Genomic DNA, 19359 nt, shown 5'->3' on the forward strand with positions numbered 1-19359 from the left:
TTCATCCATTCTTTATTTTATATAGCTAGAAAGTAGTTGGTAACCTTGGTAGTATAGAAAAAATACAAGTTTTTTTCTTTAGGAAAGAACAAATCACAGGAATACTTATGCAAATGAATTAGCATTCACATCCTAACTCCATAAATATTTAGTATTTTTCTGATTAAATTTAAAATGCTAGTGTTTTGATTTGACTGAGCATAACTCCATTACCTCATGTGTAGGTAACTTTTTTTCTGAGTCAGTTTACCTGGTCTACAAAAGTTATTCATGGCCCCCTCGAAAAAGAAGTGGCAAACACGATAGTATCATGGCTCCCCCAGCCCCCGGCCCGGCCACCGGCGGCTCTGGGGAGGTAGACGAGCTGTTTGACGTGAAGAACGCCTTCGACATTGGCAGTTACCAGCAGTGCATCAACGAGGCGCAGCGAGTGAAGCCTTCGAGTCCAGAGAGGGACGTGGAGCGAGACGTCTTCCTGTACCGAGCATACCTCGCACAGAGGAAGTATGGCGTGGTGCTGGATGAAATCAAGCCCTCCTCCGTCCCGGAGCTGCAGGCTGTGCGCATGCTTGCCGAGTACCTTGCCAGCGAGAGCCAGAGGGACGCTGTGGTTGCACACCTGGACCGGGAGATGAGTCGCAACGTGGACGTGACCAACACCACCTTCCTGTTGATGGCCGCCTCCATCTACCTGCACGACGGGAACCCGGATGCCGCGCTGAGGGCCCTGCACCAGGGTGACAGCCTCGAGTGCTCGGCCATGGTAGTGCAGATCTTGCTGAAGCTGGACCGCCTGGACCTTGCCCGGAAGGAGCTGAAGAAGATGCAGGACCAGGACGAGGATGCCACCCTCTCCCAGCTGGCCACTGCCTGAGTCAATCTGGCTGTGGGTGGTGACAAGCTGCAGGACGCATACTACGCCTTCCAGGAGCTGGCCGACAAGTGCTCGTCCACCCTGCTGCTGCTCAACGGCCAGGCCGCCTGCCACATGGCTCAGGGCCGCTGGGAAGACACTGAGGGCGCGCTGCAGGAGGCACTCGATAAGGACAGTGGCCACCCAGAGACACTGATCAACCTCATTGTCCTGTCACAGCACCTGGGCAAGCCCCCTGAGGTGACCAACCGCTACCTGTCATAGCTGAAGGATTCCTACAGGTCCCATCCATTCATAAAGGAGTACCAGGCCAAGGAGAATGACTTTGACCGGCTGGTCCTGCAGTACGCTCCCAGCGCATGAGCCTGACCTGACCCCGACCACATCCATGTGTCCATCCCACCAGCACCCACCACTTCTCGGCCAGACCCTGGAAGCCTGGTGCCAGCACCCCCGTCTCCCACCAATAAAAAGGGGCACCACCCACCTAAAAAAAAGTTATTCATTTGTAACATTTCATCTTTCATGTAATATATAAAAGCAAAATAGAACTATCTAAAAGATTCATTTGTTTACAGATAATACCTGCTTACCATGCATGGAAGGTCCACTCCCTTCATTTTCTTCCTCCTTCACATATACTTCTTCCTATCTCCTACACAAAGAACTCTTGCTTGACTCAGTTTACCTCACTCCATCTCAGGTCAATTTAATTAAGTAGCATTCCTTTGCTCCCTTAGTATTCTTCACAGATCTGTATTGTTTGCAACTACTTTTCACATTTTCTTTTTCCCACCCAACTGAGACTTTGGGAAATAACTGAGGCCTTAGAAAGTTGTCCTACTAACTCAAAGGTCATACCTCTTTCAAAGTTCAGATCCATCAGTTCGACCCATCAGGACAATCTCCGAATGGGTGATTTATAGCCAGGGCATCCTGCAGGAGGGTCAGCTATGATCTGGTTTTGTTGTTGCTGTTGTTTGATGCCGTCGAGTCGTAGATGACTCATAGCAACCCTATGAACGAACAGCCTGAGCACTGTTCGTACATAGAGTTTCCAGAGGCAAGCCAGTTCAGAAGTGGATGCCGCTCCTGCTTCCAAGCTTGATTTAGTCGGAAAGCTCCAGCCAACATTGTCCACCATGGGTACCCATTACCACGATTGGCACATCACTGTCACAGTCTTCAGCATCACAGCAACCACGAGTTACCTCTCTACAGCAATGCACAGACCAGTGCTATACCACCATCGGCTTGGTAGCATGAGTGAGTGATACAACCCAGAAAGTAAGGTTGAAAGCAGCAGTGTATGTTGGAACAACAGCAGATAGATTAACACTGAAGACATAATCATTAATATGCTATTATTGTCAAATGCCATTGAGTAGACTAAAAGCAACCCTATGAACAACAGATCTGAATCCTGCCCTGTGCTGTGCCATCCTCATCAATTCTGACTTGAGCCCATTGCTACAGTCACTGTCTCAATCTCATTTCGGTGCTTCCCCTCTTTCTCTGTCCCTCTCTCCACCTTTCCAAGGAATAGCATCTCCAAACGCCATGCCCAAAGCATGTGAAATAAAGTCTTGTCATCTTTACTTCCAAGGAGCACTCTGGCTGTACTTTCTCCAAGACTAATCTGTTTCTTCTTTGCACAGCCTATGGGATATTCAGACAGTGGGACATCTGCAGCACCATAGATCAATGGCATCAGTTCTTCTGTCATTTTTATTCATTATCCAACTCTCAGGTGTATAGCAAGTGATTGAAATGCCATGGCCTGAATCAGGTATACCTTAATCTTCAAACTGATAGCATTTCCCAAGTAATTTGGAGAGGTCCCTTCTGCAGACTTCCCCAATGAAATAAAACTCCTGATCTCCTGACTTCCAAGGGTGTTGATTGCGGATCTAAGTAAGAGGAAATTGTTGACTATTTCCATTAAGAGTGTTCTGGTGGCTCTGCGGGAGACAGATGGGCAATTTCCTCTCGTATTTAAAGCCTCTGAAGTCCAGCTGGAGGGGCAGCTATGAGTAGGTTCTCACCGTGTTGTTAAGTGTCCATAAAGTCTTAGACGACCCATAGTGACCCTATGAACGAGTCTTGAACACAAAACTTTCATCTGTTCTCCAAGTTCATAGTTTCCGGAGGCAAGCTTGTTTTTGGAAGTGGATGCCAGTCCTGTTTCCAAGCCATAACAACATAAAATATCTAAGGTGGCAATTCATGATGGCAATTTACCAGGAAAGGCTTACTACACACGAGACCCTAAAATCCATCTACCACTAGAGGGCAATGCACTCAAAGTTACCATCCACAATTACAGCTATACAAGAACACAAGAATCAGCCTTTTAAAATAACTACCTTGTTTCCAAATACTATTTGTATTTATATTTTTTTTTTTTGCTGAAGATTTTAAGCAGTTATGTAATTCTGTTTGAAGTAAAATACAACAAAAGTGAAACGAATACTTCAAAGACTTCTGTAACAGGCTGGGTGACTTACACAAACAAGAGTGTCAAGCAGTGTAGGGATTGTTTTCACTGGCCTGGGAAGAAGAAACCACAAACTACAAACGGAAGTGGGGATGCTCTTTACTCCTCTCACATATGAGGCACTGATCAAGACATCCTCCTTCTATACCTTTTCACACTTCAAATGCACACCATTCTCTGCATTAACCCCAAGGGGGAGTTTGAGCCTCACAGCATGTGAGCAAACATAGGGGATGCAGGCAGGAGGGAATAAGTATTTTCAGAGGAGGTGATAGGGTGGTATTAATAAGTTCAGAATTCTCTATATAGGTATCAGTTATAAAACTATAGTTACTTTTCTTCAGCCTGCAAAACTAGTTGCTTAGCCTCCGAATTCTCTGTTTCCCGTCTTAGTCATGTAGAGTAGTTTGATCTGTCTGTTTACCAGAAGAGGAAATGCATCTATCCTAGATGCTGGTGAAGCTGGTTCTCCAGTCATATACAAACTGTTTAATCTGCCTGTTTACCAGGAGGAGAACTGGGGCCTTCCTGAATTACTGATACATAGATGGGAACTGTCCTTTTCAGATCTAGAAATTACCTTTTTTTTACTAACAAAAGTGCATTGTTAAATGAGCTGGAGTTTCACCCTAGTATATAAGGCCTCCCCAGATGGGAAGGCAGTCTTAGAGGTGACTCGCTGTCTCCCAGATCTGTGAATTAAGTGCATTTATGGATATTACAGTCTGTTTGTCTTATTGGCAACCCTTGCGTTCAGTAACAAAGGCACTGGGAAAACACAAAGAGGACAACTTTCAGTCTAACTAGTTTCTATGTGTTTATTTCTCAGTTACAGCATTTCTACAGCTGTTTCTCCATCTGTTTCCAGTTCAAGCCATTTAAGAGACAAGAAATCAAGGGGTGAGTTTCTGAGAATCTTTCCCCCATAAAATGTAAACAAACTTGGGAGGAAGCTATTCCATGACCACTAATATGTCATAAGATAATGCTTCCTTCTGGAGGAAGATTATAGCAGAACACCACCCCCCAAGCCTGATCACTTCCTGAGAAACCTGATAACATCTATGCCACCCATATCAATGACCAGACCAGACAATGGATCGTGAGAAGGCTCTGAGCCTGATCATAACCCAAACCCAACTTAATTAACACCCTAAATACCATCTTCCTTACTCCTCCCCAGGACCCCAATAAGAAGGACACACACACACATTTCCAGAGCACCATTTCCACTGTCCCCACAATGCTGTATGGCCGGGTCACTTGGCATCCCTCTCAGACCACACAATAAAGGCTTAAAGGCTTTTTCATTTCTTGAGACCAATTTCTCTCTCTCCCTCCCTCTTTTTCTATCTAACACCATCAAGAAATCCATTTTCAATCCTCTCAGCTACTAACAAATTCTCCACTAGCTTGGTTCGATTAGTTTTTTGTTCATAGCTCTCTGATAGTTCTTATTTTCTGCCTTCAGTTCTTTTATCCAAGTGCATGGTTTTGGTCCTAGATATTAACTCCTAGTGGATCAAGGCATGCCTCTTCATCCCTATAACTCATTTATACCCATATAATCTGTCTATATATCTACTTATATAGATTATTACTATTGTTATTGTAGGACTAAGGTGCTCCTGATCTGGGCCATAGTCTGCAATCACGAGCTATGTGTCAGAGAGCTGGACAGTGACTAGGGATGATAGAAAGAGAAGTGATGCCTTTGACTTGTGGTGCTGGAGAAGAGTGTTGAATATACCATGGACTGCTAGGAGAGTAAACATTTTTGTCCTGGAGAGGGTGAAACTGGACTGCTCCTTGGAGGTAAGTATTCTGAAGTTTTGTCTGACGTACTTTGGGCATGTTGCAAGGAGGGACCATTCCTTGGAGAGGGACATCATGTTTGGGAGAGTGGAGGGACGGCACAGGAGGGGAAGACCCTCAATGAGATGAATCGATTCAGTGATTAGAGTAATGGGGGTAGGTGTGTCAGAGACAGTGAGGTTGGCACAGGATAGAGCAGGGTTTAGGGCTCTTGTACATAGATAGAGTCACTAGCGACTTGATGGCACATAACAACAATTGTTGGACTATGTATTTTGTTGTCTTTAGTTCTTGTGCTCCTCCCAGAGTCTTCCTTTGCTGTACTGATTTTGTGCTAACCTTCCCCTACTGTACATTGCCCTTCCCTTTACCCAAGTTACTATTTGTCTCCCTTCAAATTATTAATTTACCATCACTTCCTCTCCTACCACTGTAACCATATTCTTTTCTGTGAAGAAACATTTTCATGACTTTTTATAGTAGTGGTATTATGCATTAGTTGACCTTTTGTGATTGGTTAATATCACTCAGTGTAACATCTTCCAGATTCATCCATGTTTTGAGGCATTCCACAGATACGTCACTATTCTTTACCTTATTGTGATAGATCATTGTGTTAACTACCATCACAATGTGTATAAATTGTTGACTAGAAAACCAATGTTCTGTAAGCTTTCACCCAAATCACAATAAAAAATTAAATTTAATAACAGAAATAACAAATAATATAAAGTGGAAGGGAAGAATAGCAATGAGATGCCATTTGTTTCAATACTTTCATACCCAATACTCTAATATAGGTTAATAAACAGAATAATTTTTTAATTTTAACTAGAATTCATGAAATTTCAATTTCACTATTTCATTAATAAAATATAGACATATTGTCCTGATGTGGATAGGGACACGGTAACAAAAATGGTGCTTATCAATTTTATGCAGCATTTTCAATTTAACAGAGTTGAAAAGTAAAGGAACTATTAGCTTTGTTTAAATTTTCTGATCTATTGACCATATGAGGTAACAGTTCAATTTTTACTAAGCATTGATTATTTAAAACCCTTTTATTAATATTCTGAAAATTAAAACCTTATTCAATAAAAAACTCCCTTTTTATTTTCATGTCACCACTTAAAAGGTATGAAAATCAGTTTCATTGTGGCTGCAGTGAAATTTCCTATGATAGCAAAGTAGATAATGATTATGTTTCAAGAGTATTTATTGTTGGCCTGTGTCCCAGTGCTGCTGAGTCAGAACCAATTAATACACCCCGCCGTTGGGTTTCTGAGGCTCTCCACCACACAAGGGCTGCCCACCTTCCCCCTGAGGACTCAGGTGGATTTGAACTTCCACAAAGACTACACTTCAGGTTAATAGAGTGACTCCCTATAGATCCAGCACAGAGCCTGTGTACTATGGACAAATGATTCAAACTTTTAAAATGCAGTTGATTAAATACAAACTGAGTCAAACTCATCTTTTCTTGATTTATGTATTTTTAATTAAATTTATAGAAATACAAATATCCGGCGAGCTCTGGTGGCCTAGTGGCAAGAAGCTGTACTGCTGTCCCTGAGGTGCAAGGTTCAAATCCACCCGATGCTCTGCTGAGAAGGAGGCACAATCTCCTCCTATACCAGTCAGATTGCTTTGACGGCGCACACACACACACACACACACAATTTTTTTAAAAAATAAAAATATAAATATCCTCATTCCCTGAAAATTAATCTACCCAAACACACTAAACTATGCCCGTCACCACTTGCTTCAGAATAACCTACAGTAGCTTACTAAAACTAGCATTCTGAGATTCACCTTAAATTTACTACACTAGCTGGAAATAATTTTTCTACAGGTAGTAAAAGCAAAAATTGACACAAACTTTCTCTTAAAAGAAAGAGGAGTTAGTTATTAAGGCAAAAGAATTCAGAGGTTTTTCAACATCACTAAGATCTGGTTTCTGAATGTTATTTCCGCCTCTGAAGATGTCAGTTTCAGTCTAAAGAAAGCTATCCCTAGCTCCTTGAGAAGTGACTTCCATCCAGTTGGCCTGACAGCTCCCCACAATAATCACATCTTGGGAAAGAGAGGAAATGTTTCCTTCAAGTTCTCTGTGAAAGGAAATATCCTCCTTTAAGAGTTCAAAGAAGACACTTCAGTGCCTGTTATTAACTCAGATTAGTTCTTGTTCCCATTCAACATCATCCAAGAAATAATAAACATTTTTTCACCATTATCCAGGATTGCACCTGGAGCCATGTGCCCACCCCACCCCTGCCAACAGGCATGTGATATCTCCTCCTAAACCTCATTGGTGGAGGTGAAGAGATGTATTCACCAAAAGGAGAAATGGGATGTGAGAAGAAATCACAATGCTCACCGTACTTCTGAGACTATCAAGTCTCATAAGCCATATGCTCACATTCCAGAGAGCACAAAATAAAAGCTCGATCTTCTTCTCATTTCCCCGGCTTTCAAGTAAATCACAAACATCCACCAGGATCCACTTTGCCAAGCTAAAGGCTTCCTCACAGGTAGAACCACACGGACTTTTAAATACAAAGGCCTGCCTTCTGTATCTTTGATCTTTTGTTCATAGGGTTGCTATGAGTAGTAAGACTTGATGGCGCACAATCTCATTTCCACATTATAATTTTGCAACTTGACTGTCTTGTCTCTGGTTAAGTTAGAAAATCTCAATTTTAAAAAAATCTGACTTTTAATAAGCTGCTCAAGACGTAAATGAAGAAAAGATTGAAAATGTCAAATTATTTCATTAACAACGCTCACGGTAGCACCAGTCAAGAAATTGAGGATGTAACGCTTGACAATGAAATTTGAAAATCTGCTGTCAAGGACCTCTTTAAAGTGCAAAACAGTGAAACGGTCAGTTTCCATTTAGTGACTGAAGTGCGGCCGACCCAAACCAAGGTATTTTCATTTGTTTCCTATGCATGTAAAAGTTGGACAATGGAGAGACTGGAACCCTTATTCACTGTTGGTGGGAGTGTAAAATGGTGCAACCACTGTGGCGCTTTCTCAAAAAGTTGCAAATAAAGATACCATTTGACCCAGCAATTCCACTACTGGGAATATACCCTAAAGAGACCATAAATGACATCCAAGTAGATATATGTATCGCGGCTTTGTTTACAATAGCAAGGAGTTGGAAACAACCTAAATGCCCATCAACAAACGAATGGGTAGAGAAGCTGTGGTATATTCGCACAATGGAATACTACGCTGTATTGAAAAACAAGGAACTCATGCAATATTATTCAAAATGGGTGACCCTGGAGGACATTATGCTGAGTGAGGTATCTCAGTCACAAAGGGACAAATACTATATGGTGCCACTGTTGTAGAATGAGGCTGGCATTGGGGTGGGGGTAAGACTGAGAAAAACTGGATGAAATATGTTCACGGCATTGAAGTCTATGGGGGAGAGAATAGTCTAAAAGTATTATATTTTAGGGCATTATTTTTATCGTAGAAGTACGCAATGAGGGTTGCAAAGTGGATTATATTTGGGGGTAGGGGGTGGGGTTTGGGTAGGTGCGGGGGGGATTGTGTACCAATGAGGGAGTTTTTCTTTTGCTTTTCAAGGAGAGGAGCAAAGGCAGGGGGAGGGGGGAGAAGGGTGCAACAATGAATGAATGGAATTCCAAAATCTGTAGATGTTCATTGAAATGAAAAATAAACAAACTAAATTAAAATTTTAAAAAATTTAAAAAAAAGTTGGACAATGAATAAAGAAGACTTGAGAAGAAGAAATGCCTTTGAAATGTTATGTTGGCAAAGTGGTTGTTGTTGTTAGGTGCCATCAAGTCAATCTTGACTCATAGTGACCCTATGAACAAAAGATCTGAACCCTGTTCTACCCTAGGCCATCCTCACACTTCCTGACACACAAGAGCCCAGTGCTGCAGTCACCTTGTCAATCCACCTGGTTGAGGGTCTTCCTCTCCTTCGCCAGCCTTCCACCTTTCCCGATATCATATCTTTCTCCAAGGAATAGCACCCCCTAGCAACATGTCAAAAGTATGTGAGGTGAAGCTTCATCATTCTTGCCTCCACCTTCTCCAAAACATATCTGTTCATTCTCTTGGCTGTCCATGGAATGTTCAGTGTTCTTCTCCAACACCACAGCTCAAAGGCATCAATTATTTTTCTGTCATCCATGTTCATTGTCTAGGTCTCAGATGCATAGCTAGTAAGAGGAAAGATAATGGCCTGAATCGGATGCACCTTAGTCTTCAAACGGACATCATTGCTCCTCAATAATTTGGAAAGGTCCCTAATTATAGACTTTCCTGGTGCAATGTGTCTCCTTGTTTCCTGATTGCTGGCACCAAGGGTGTTAATTGTAGATCTAAGCACACTGAATATATCATGGATGGCCAAAAGGGCAAACAAGTCTGCTTGGAGGAAGAAAAATCATGGTGTGAAAATGTTGTAAGATGGGAAAAGTTTCAGATATGTTGTTCATAGGGTCACTGAGTCATAGTCAACATGATAGTACCTAACAGCAACCCAAGTAAATCTGCTGTATACAAGTGTTTGTGGATCACTGCACTCAGAGGTAATCCCTTTGGGTATAGTTATCCACTTCAAAAGACATCTTTAAAATACTAAAAAACAAAGTAGTAACTTTAAGGATTAAAGTATGCCTAACTAAAGCCATGGTATTTTCAAAGCTCAACAATGAATAAGGAAGACTGAAGAAGAACTGATGCCTTTTTCCCATATTGTTAGTGAAGAATATTGAATGGGTAAATAGGTTGCCAAAACCCTTCAAATCTATCATGGAAGAGGTGTAACCAGAATGTACCGTAGGTGCAAGGACGGTGAGACTTCATCTCAATTCCTTTGGACATGTTATCGGGAGGGTGCAGTCCTGGAGGAAGGCATCATACTGTAAACAGTAGAGGGTCAGCAAAGATAAGGAAAACCCTTATCTACACAGTAGCTGAATCAAGGATTCAAACATTGTGACAGTGATGAGGATGATCCCAGACGGGGCAGTGCTTTGTGCTGTGGTGTGTGGGGTCACTCTAAGTTGGACCTAACTCAAAAGCACCAAACTATTGTCACCTACTGTGTAGTAAGAGATCAATTGCTGTTATTGTCAGGCACCACCAAGTTAGTCGGCTGTCACTCATAGTAACCCTGTGTAGGACAGAACAAAAATCCTACCCAAGTCCTGTGCCATCCTCAATCTCTGCTGTGGTTCAGCCCATTGTTGCAGAGATTTGCCAATCCGTATTGTTGAGGATTTTCCTCTCCCTCACTGACCATCTCTTTTTTACAAGCTTTATGTCCCTGCTAGAGGGTCTGGGCCTTCCTGAGTATGTGAGACAGTCTTGTCTTCCTTGCTTCTAAAGAGCAGTCTAGCCACAATTCTTTCCAAAACAGATTTGTTTGTTCTTTTGCCAGTGACCAATACTGTTGCTTAATTGATTTACTGATTTTGTAATTGTTGTCAGGAAAGCCTTCAAAATGGAAAACTTTCAGTGGGAAAAAGTTGAAGGCAATGATATTTAACCTTACCTTTCGCAGATTACACACAAGGGTTTCATCAGAAGCAATGGGCAAAAGAATCTAACAGTATAATAAATCAATTACTAGACATCCAGATTTGCACTTAGAAATGGTTTCCAAGAAAGAGTCATAATTAGTGCAAATTATAAAAGCATATTAATATCAAAGACAACATGGAATCTCTTGACTTTCCGTTTGAATTTATCAGTATATTAATATTTTCCCTCCAAGAGATAGATATTTTAGCATCATTTCTCATTCTGTGGCTAAGCAAAGCTCCTGCACTGTGAGAAAAACCAAAACAATGGTCCATGATCATCCCTTATAATCAGAATACATTAGCACAGACCCGGAAGCCAAGAACTCCTTGACATTCTGGAAGGGGCCCTAATGTTGGCAAGCCTCATCTCACAGGATGCCTTTATCCTGTGGCTGAAGAAGTGATTCAGCACTTCAGCCTCCTATGAAGAAAAACAGAACAGAATAGACCCCAGGAAGGCTTAAAGCCCTTTTGTATGGGATGGATTTACTATGTGAGTACATCTTGTTAGTACTGATGTCTCTACCTAAATTGTGATACCTGGAATCTCAATTTGACATTAGCCCAAGGATAAAGCCTCAAAGGCAAAAAGGGGTGAAATAGAAGAACTCATAAAACTCATAAAAGAATTAATGGAAATGATAATTACAAGGAGCAAGTAGGGAAAGTACAATTACCTTGTGAGTATTGTGATTAATGTTATAAAACAAAATGCATCTGAATGAATAAAAAACCAATCTAGTTTGTCAATTATTATTCAAATTACAATAAAAATGTTACAATGACTGGGAAAATATTTGGCAATACCATTTCAGAAGAGGATATTATATCAAAAGTTTACAGAATCCTATAGGAACTCCACAAGAAAAAGGCTGATAACACAATTGCAAAATGGGCAAAAGACATGGAAAGACATTTTACAGAGGAAGATATTCAGATGGCCGAAAGACACATGAAGAAATGTTCAAAATCACTGACAATAAGAGATAAATCAAAACCGCAATGAGATACCATCTCACTCCAGTAGCACTGACAAAGTTTAGAAGGACAGAGACACAGACACACAGACAGACATAGACACACAGACACACATAGACACAAATAATAAATGTTAGAGAGGATGTGAAGAGATAGAAACTCTCATAGATTGTTGGTGGGACTGTAAAATGGTACAATCACTCTAGTAGATAGTTTGGTGTTTCCTCAAAAACCTGAACATAGGAATTCCTTATGACCCAGTTATTTCACTGCTAGGAATATATCCTAAGAAAATGAGAACTAAAGCACAAATGGAGTCTTGTACATGAATGTTCATAGCAGTGTTATTCACCATTGTAAGAACATGGAAACACAGCCCACATGTCCAAACACAATCGAATGGCCGGAGAAATTATGGTACATTCACACGATGGAATACTACACAGCATGCAGGAGCGATGATTTTGTAAATCACTACCTAACTTGGAAGGGTCTGGAGAGCATTATGCTGAGTGAACTAACTCAGTCCCATAAGGACAAATATTGCATAAGACCATTATTGTAGAATGAGTATGAGGATCCAAAGAGTGGAGAGCTGATGGGTGAGGACGGCCAGGGCACAGGGATGGTTTATCATAGGGACACACAAAAACAATGTAAATGAACTTTGTAAATAAACCAGTATAAAAAGAATTTAAAATTATAAATAAAAATGGAAAAAATGGTTATGTATATGCTGTTGTTGAGTGTAGCACTCGTATGTTTAATTGCAAGTAATACAAAAGCCAATTAATAAATATGTAAAGAAGTAGGGATTTATCTGACTCAAAAAGCAAGAAATAAACAAACAAACAAAAAACCCACAAGAAATCCAGATATAGAATGCCCAGGACTGATTTGTTGTTGTTGTTGTTATGTGCCGTCGAGTTGCCTGTGACTCATTGTCTCTGACATACCTACCCCCATTAGCCAAGTCACTGAATCAATCCATCTCATTGAGAGTCTTCCTCTTTTGCTCTGTTCCTCCACCCTCACAAAGAGGACGTCCCTCTCCAAGGACCGGTCCCTCCTTGCAACATGCCTAAAGTATGTCACACGAAGCTTCAGAATCCTTACCTACAAGGAGCATTTTGGTCTCACCCTCTCTAAGATGAACCTGTTTGTTCTCATAGCAGTCTGTGGTATTTCAATATTCTTCTCCAGCACCACAGCTCAAAGGCCTCAATTGTCCTTCTATCATCCCTAGTCATTGTTCAGCTTTCTGATGCATAGCAAGTAACTGCAGTAGCAAAATTTCAGGAGTACCCAGATTCCTGTAGTCTTTCCAAACCTAAAGATTTGTACTATTATAATTTCTGCAATCTAAAATTATTCAAATATGCAGTCATGATGCATCGATAGCTACTAGTGATTGGAAAGTAAATGTTGGAAACAAGGGAAGACTGGTAGCTGTAAAATTCAGCTTTGAGGATTGAAATTACTCCAGAGATTGTAAAACATGATTGTGCAAGGCCTGCCTATTCATTGCAAATGCCTTTTCTTTCTATGGGAGCAAACGACTATGTATGTGGCTCTTACGGGTGGAAGCTGACTGAATACAGATGTGAAAAGTCGAAACAAGTCCAGGGATGTGTTAGGGAAAAGATTGTCAGTTCCTCATATGCAAGTTCATGTCGAAGCCGAAGAAAACGAAATCCACAAAACCCAAAGTATGGCCTTGAGTGCCACCTGAATTTAGAAACTATCTCAAGAATAAATTTGGCACACAGAACACTAATGACCAAAGACCAAGGGATTTGTGGGATGATATAAAGCACATTCTAAATGAAGAAAGCAAAACTTCATTAAAAAGACAGAAGAGATTAAAATTGATGTTAGACTCTGAAACTTTCTCTTGAATATAAAGTAGCTAAAAAGAATACAGGAGAAAAGACGAAATGAAAGAGATGAAGAGAAGATTGCAAAGGGTTGCTTGAGAAGACAATCTTTTTTTTTAATTACTGAAAACTCTTTAATATATTTTTGCAGTCCTTTTTGTCATATGGTCTATACTGCTATTGTTGTATTTTATTATTTTTTTTTATTTTAATGAAAATTTACAGAGACTTAGGATTTCCATTCATTCATTGTTGCACTTTTCTCCCTGCCCACCCCTGGCCCCTCAGTTTGCTCTTCTCTTTCAAAAGTAAAATTCTTTCATTATTATACAATCCCTCTCCCCAAGTCCACTCCACCATGCAGCCTTCATTCTGGACTCCTGTCATGACAATAATACCTAATCATACATCCCTCTTAAACAGTTCTCTCCGTCATCTGTTTCAGTGCAGTATATATTATTTATCCCATCTTTTTCAGTCTTCCCTCAACCCTGATGTCAGTCCCATTTTACAAGAGTGGCCCTATGCAATATTTGTCCTTTTGTGACTGAGATATTTCATTCATTGTAATGTCCTCAAGGGTCACCAATTTTGTATAATATTTCATGAGTTCTTTGGTTTTCAATGCTGCATAGTATTCCATTGTGTGACTATACCACAGTTTCTCTATCCATTTGTTTGTTGATGGGCACTTGGGTTGTTTCCAACTCTTTGCTATTGTGAACAAAGCAACAATAAACATAGGTGTGCATATATCTGCTTGAGTGGCTGTTATCATTTCTTTAGGGTATATTCCCAGTAGTGGAATTGCTGGGTCAAATGGTATTTCTATTTGCAACTTTCTGAGAAAGCACCATACAGCCTTCCATAGTGGTTGCACCATTTTACACTCCTACCAATAGTGAATAAGGGTTCCAGTTTCTCCGCAACCTCACCAGCATTTGATGTTTGCTGTTCTGTTAAATTTTGTATTCTTACTGGGGTGAGATGATATCTCATAGTTGTTTCGAGAAGACAATCTTTTAATGACTTGTGAAGAAACCTAGAGTTAGAAAGCCAAAAGGCAAGAATACATTTGGTACTTTTCACACTGAAGGAACTAATTCAATATTGCAAATTCAAAAACCAAAAAAGCGATGTTGAAGGATTCTATGGGTCAAAAGCTGAGCAATACAGGAAGCATAAAAGAAAAACTGAAGGAGTACACAGTCACTACATGAAAAAGAATTGGTCTATATACTCAACTATTTCCGGTGGAAGCATTTGACCGGAAACTAATAGTACTGAACGACAAAGTCCAAATTACACTGAAAGTATTGATAAAAAAATAACGTTCCAGAGATGTATAGAATACAAATTGAGATGTCTCACAAACTAATATAATCCTTATGTTGTTGTATACCTTTGAGTCAGAATTGACCCATAGCTGGCCCTCCAACAGATTTTCAGAGGTAATTAATCTCATTGGAGGAGATTGCCTGTCTTTCTCTCATAGAGCAACTGGTGGATTTGAATTGTGTGCCTTTAGGATTACAATGCAACTTCTTACCAGTAGGTTACCAGAAGTTTTAATTTCCATATGAAAAGAAATGTGATTGGAATAATTTAGTCAACCAAATGTAAGAAATCTATATAAGTGCCTATTCCAAAGAGAGGTGATCCACTAGAATATGGAAATCAGCACATAAAATTTGCTTTTGCATTTTATGTGATAATAAGATTCTGCTGAAGATAATATAAAAACAGTGGCAACAGTAAATAGATTGGAAAGTGGCAAAAATTCAAGCTGAATTCAGAAAAGGAAATTGAATGAGAGATGGGTTTCACTGCTGGCACCAGAAGGCTCTTGGCTGAAAGCAGAGACTATCAGAAAGATGTGTACCTGTGTTATACTGACGATGCTGTGGAATGTAACAGTGTGCATCATGATAAACGATGGACAAAATCAGGAAGAATGGGTATTACAGAGAACAAAATTGTTCTAGTGAGAAACCTATACACAGAACAGAAGGGTACTGCATTCTTTGAAGAACAAAAGGGGGAAAAATGTGGTTTAGAGTCAGGAAAGGTGTGCATTAGCATTGTACCCTTTCATTACCCTTATTTAATCTATACGCTGAGCAAATAATTCAGGAAGCTGGGCTACCCAAAGGATTATCAGCAGGTTTGGATTTTTACTTGGATCCATAATCAACACCCATGGAAGAGGAAGCTGCAGTTAAAAAACCCAACCATGTATTATTGTGTTGGGGAAGAACTCTTCCTCCTTCTCCTTTTATTCTGATTTATTTATAAATTTGGGTACATTATTTTTTACAAAAAAACCTTCCTATTTCCTTCACACCACCCACCCATTGAATTGTGCAACCTATGATTAACACCTCCCCTCCCACCCATTCACACCCTTCTATGTCTATCCCACCCCTCGCCTTGGATCCTCATATTAATTCTACAATAATGGTTTTATACAGTATTTGTCCTTGTGAGACTGAGTTAATTCACTCAGCATAATGCTCTCCTGTCTCTCCCAGCTTAGGAAGTAATTCACAAAATGATTGCTCCCTCATGCTGCGTAGTATTCATTGTATACATGTACCACAACTTCTCAATCCATCTTTTGTGGTTGGGCATCTAGGTTGTTTCCATGTTCTTGCGATGGTGATTAATGCTGCTATGAACATTGGTGTACAAGTTTTGCTTTGAGCCTAAATTCTCCTTGGGGAAGAACTCTTAATAAGTTAAAAAGCAAAGATGTCACTTTAAGAACTAAGGTGCACCTTGCCCAAGCCATTAAACTTCCAGTTGTCTTACATACATGCAAAAGGAAGCCCGAGGGAGAAGTAATGCATTTAAAGTATGGTGTTAGATATCAAGAAGAAGTAACAGATTTGTCTTGAGGGAAAATAGTCAGAATGCTTTCTAGAAGTGAGGATGGTATTCCTTCACCTCATATCCTTAAAACATATTAAAAGCAGGGACCAGTCCCTGGAGGAAAACAATACTTTTGGTAGAGATCAGCAAAAAAGGGAAGATACTCAATGAGATGGATTGACACAGTGGCTGCAAGAATTGGTCCAAATGTAGCAACAGTTATGAGGAGAGGGCTGGCCCAGTCCATGCTTGCTTCTGTTGTTCACAGAGTTGCTATGACTCCAAAATAGTAAGTGTCATCTAATGAACAAAACAAACATACCTAAATAGTGCTGTTATCATTTCCTCCTAATTCAGGTGATTTCTCTGTCACAGTAGGCTAAGAAAAGATGTAGCCAAATGTAATCTGTGTGACTTGAAAATACAAACTCCTGTGAAAAAGATTTTTTAAAAAGGAAATCTAGTAACTAACTGAAGAAGGTATTTAGCTAGCCTTTTAGGCTTGTAATCAGAGGTCTTATGTTGTTCTTCTTCTGTTGAGTCAGAATTGACCCATAACTGACGCTCTGGAGAGTTTTCAGAGGCAGTAAATTACACAGGAGGAGATTGCCCATCTTTTTCCCATGGAGCACCCGGTGGATTTGAACAGGGTACCTCTGGTAGCCTGGTGGTAAGAAGCTGCACTGCAATGACAAAGGCACACAGTTCAAATCCACCAGCTGCTCCCTGGGAGAAAGATAAGAAATCTCCTCCCATGTGATTTACTGCCTCTGAAAACCTGCTCGAAGGTTAGCTATGACACCTTTCTGACTCGATGGCACACACGACAGGAACAACAATCTCTGCATCAGCAGCACGACTCTTCTTCACTAAGCCACCAGAGCTCCCCGGATCTACTGAGATCTATAAATCTTTTAGAACTTCCGTTGTTTGGTAAAAGTTTGCCTATATCCTGAAGAATGCATTTAAGATATGATAACATAACTTAGTCTTTAACCAAAAGATAGGCAGTTTGAACCCACTAGTGGTTCTGTGTCCATAAAGATTACAGTCTAGGAAACCCTATGAGATGGTTCTATTCTGTCATGTGCTGGGTAAGAAGTGACACAATGACGAACAACAGCAGCTTTTAAGAGTCAAGATGTGACTCTAGAACTAAGCCTTCCAATATGGTAAGACTTGCTTATATTGAAATTTAATAAAAACTACATCCTCAGTTACAATAGCCATATTTTATTTTAATTCATTGTTGTACATCCCCTTTCCACCCCCCAGTCCACCCCACAATGCACCCCTTGTTCCAGTTTTTTCTCATACATATAACGCCTAATCAAATATTCCTTTCAACAGTTCTTTTCCTCTTCTGTTCTATTTCAGTGTTCATTATCTATCTACATTTTTCCTATTCTACCCGCAACTTTCCTCCATGTCAGTCTGATTTTATAATAGCAGTGTTTTGCTGTGTGTCCTTTTGTGGTTGAGATACTTCACTCAATATAATGTCCCCAAGGCCCCCCCATGTTGTGTAATGTTTTATGAATTCTTTGTTTTTTCTAATGCTGTGTATTGTGTGTTGTTGTTGTTGTTGATTGCCGTTGATAGAGGTCAACTCATAACGATTCTATAAACGAAAGACCTAATGCTTTTCCATAGCTATCATTGTTTCTCCAAGTTCCAGAGACATATGGTTTAGGAAGTGAATGCCACTCCTCCTTCCCAACCTGTTTTACAACTGGGAGCTCCACCAAGCTGTTCACAATGGGAAGCCATTATCATATTTGAAATCCCCATGGCACAAGGTTCAGCATGATAGCAAACCCAGGTTACCTCATACAGTAAAGAGTGATGTGCAACGTGGAAGAATGTTCCTCCAGATATAACAGCACATGTCTCATTTATCAGTGGTTAAGTGTTGTTGAGTCGAATATGACTCAGAATAAGCTTCGCACAAAAGACCCGAACTCTATTCTATAATTAACATCATTTCTGTACATTTATAAGAGAGTTTGTAGACTTTCCAAAGGCATCTAGTTTAGGAAATGGATGCCACTCCTGCTTCTCAACATGAATCAATCTGGAAGCTCATCCAACCATTGTACATATGGGTAACTATTATGGTATTTGACATGACTATGGAACAGTGTTCAGCATCACAGCAACTGCAAGTTGTTCAGTACAGCAAATAGACTAATGATTGTTGTGTCTTTTAAAGAATATTTTTCTTATTTTTAAAGCCATACCCATGAGCAAGCCTCCACCCTTGCCCTTAGTCTAAGGCTCAAGCACCACCCATTTTTGAGGAGGAAAAAGAACAGTAGCACACAACAAAAAAGGATCCCAGAAACTTCCCTTGCCTGACTGCCATCAAGACGAGACTGCCATCTGTATATTGTGTAATGTATAATATTCCATTGTGTGAATGTACCGTAGTTTTTCTACCCATTTGTTTGTTGATGGATACTTGGGAATAGCCATATTTTAAGTGCCCAGTGGCCATATCTGGCTAGTTGTTTCACAGAACATATACAGAGTGTTTACAATGTCATAGAAAGTTCTATTGGACAGCGCAGCTCCAGAAAATCAAGGTTTTTAAGAAGCAACACCAAGATCACATCCACTGAGTGAACACATTCCCTCTGTCATAGTTAACATAGTGTCAATGTGGCCATGATCCTTAGGATAATGTAACTATTCTGTGTGTTGTAAATTCCAACATCTATGACATCAAGCAGGCAGGACTACTAACATATCAGTAAAGATACATTGTTGTTGTTGTTGTTAAGTGCCATCGAGTTGCAGGTGACTCATAGCAACCCTACGAAGGAGAGTCCTTGACACTTGGGTGCCTTTCATCCTTTCTCCA

General features: G+C 40.3%; 1 pseudogene; it reads left to right on the forward strand.

Moving 5' to 3' along the window:
• The first annotated feature begins 310 nt into the window (after positions 1-310).
• LOC102849944 lies at positions 311-1237 on the forward strand (annotated as a pseudogene).
• Positions 1238-19359: the final 18122 nt, after the last annotated feature.

Source organism: Elephantulus edwardii, unplaced genomic scaffold (genome assembly GCF_000299155.1).
Source record: "Elephantulus edwardii isolate Elephantulus edwardi_28Jun2011 unplaced genomic scaffold, EleEdw1.0 scaffold00007, whole genome shotgun sequence".
In the NCBI taxonomy this organism is placed as follows: Eukaryota; Metazoa; Chordata; class Mammalia; order Macroscelidea; family Macroscelididae; genus Elephantulus; species Elephantulus edwardii.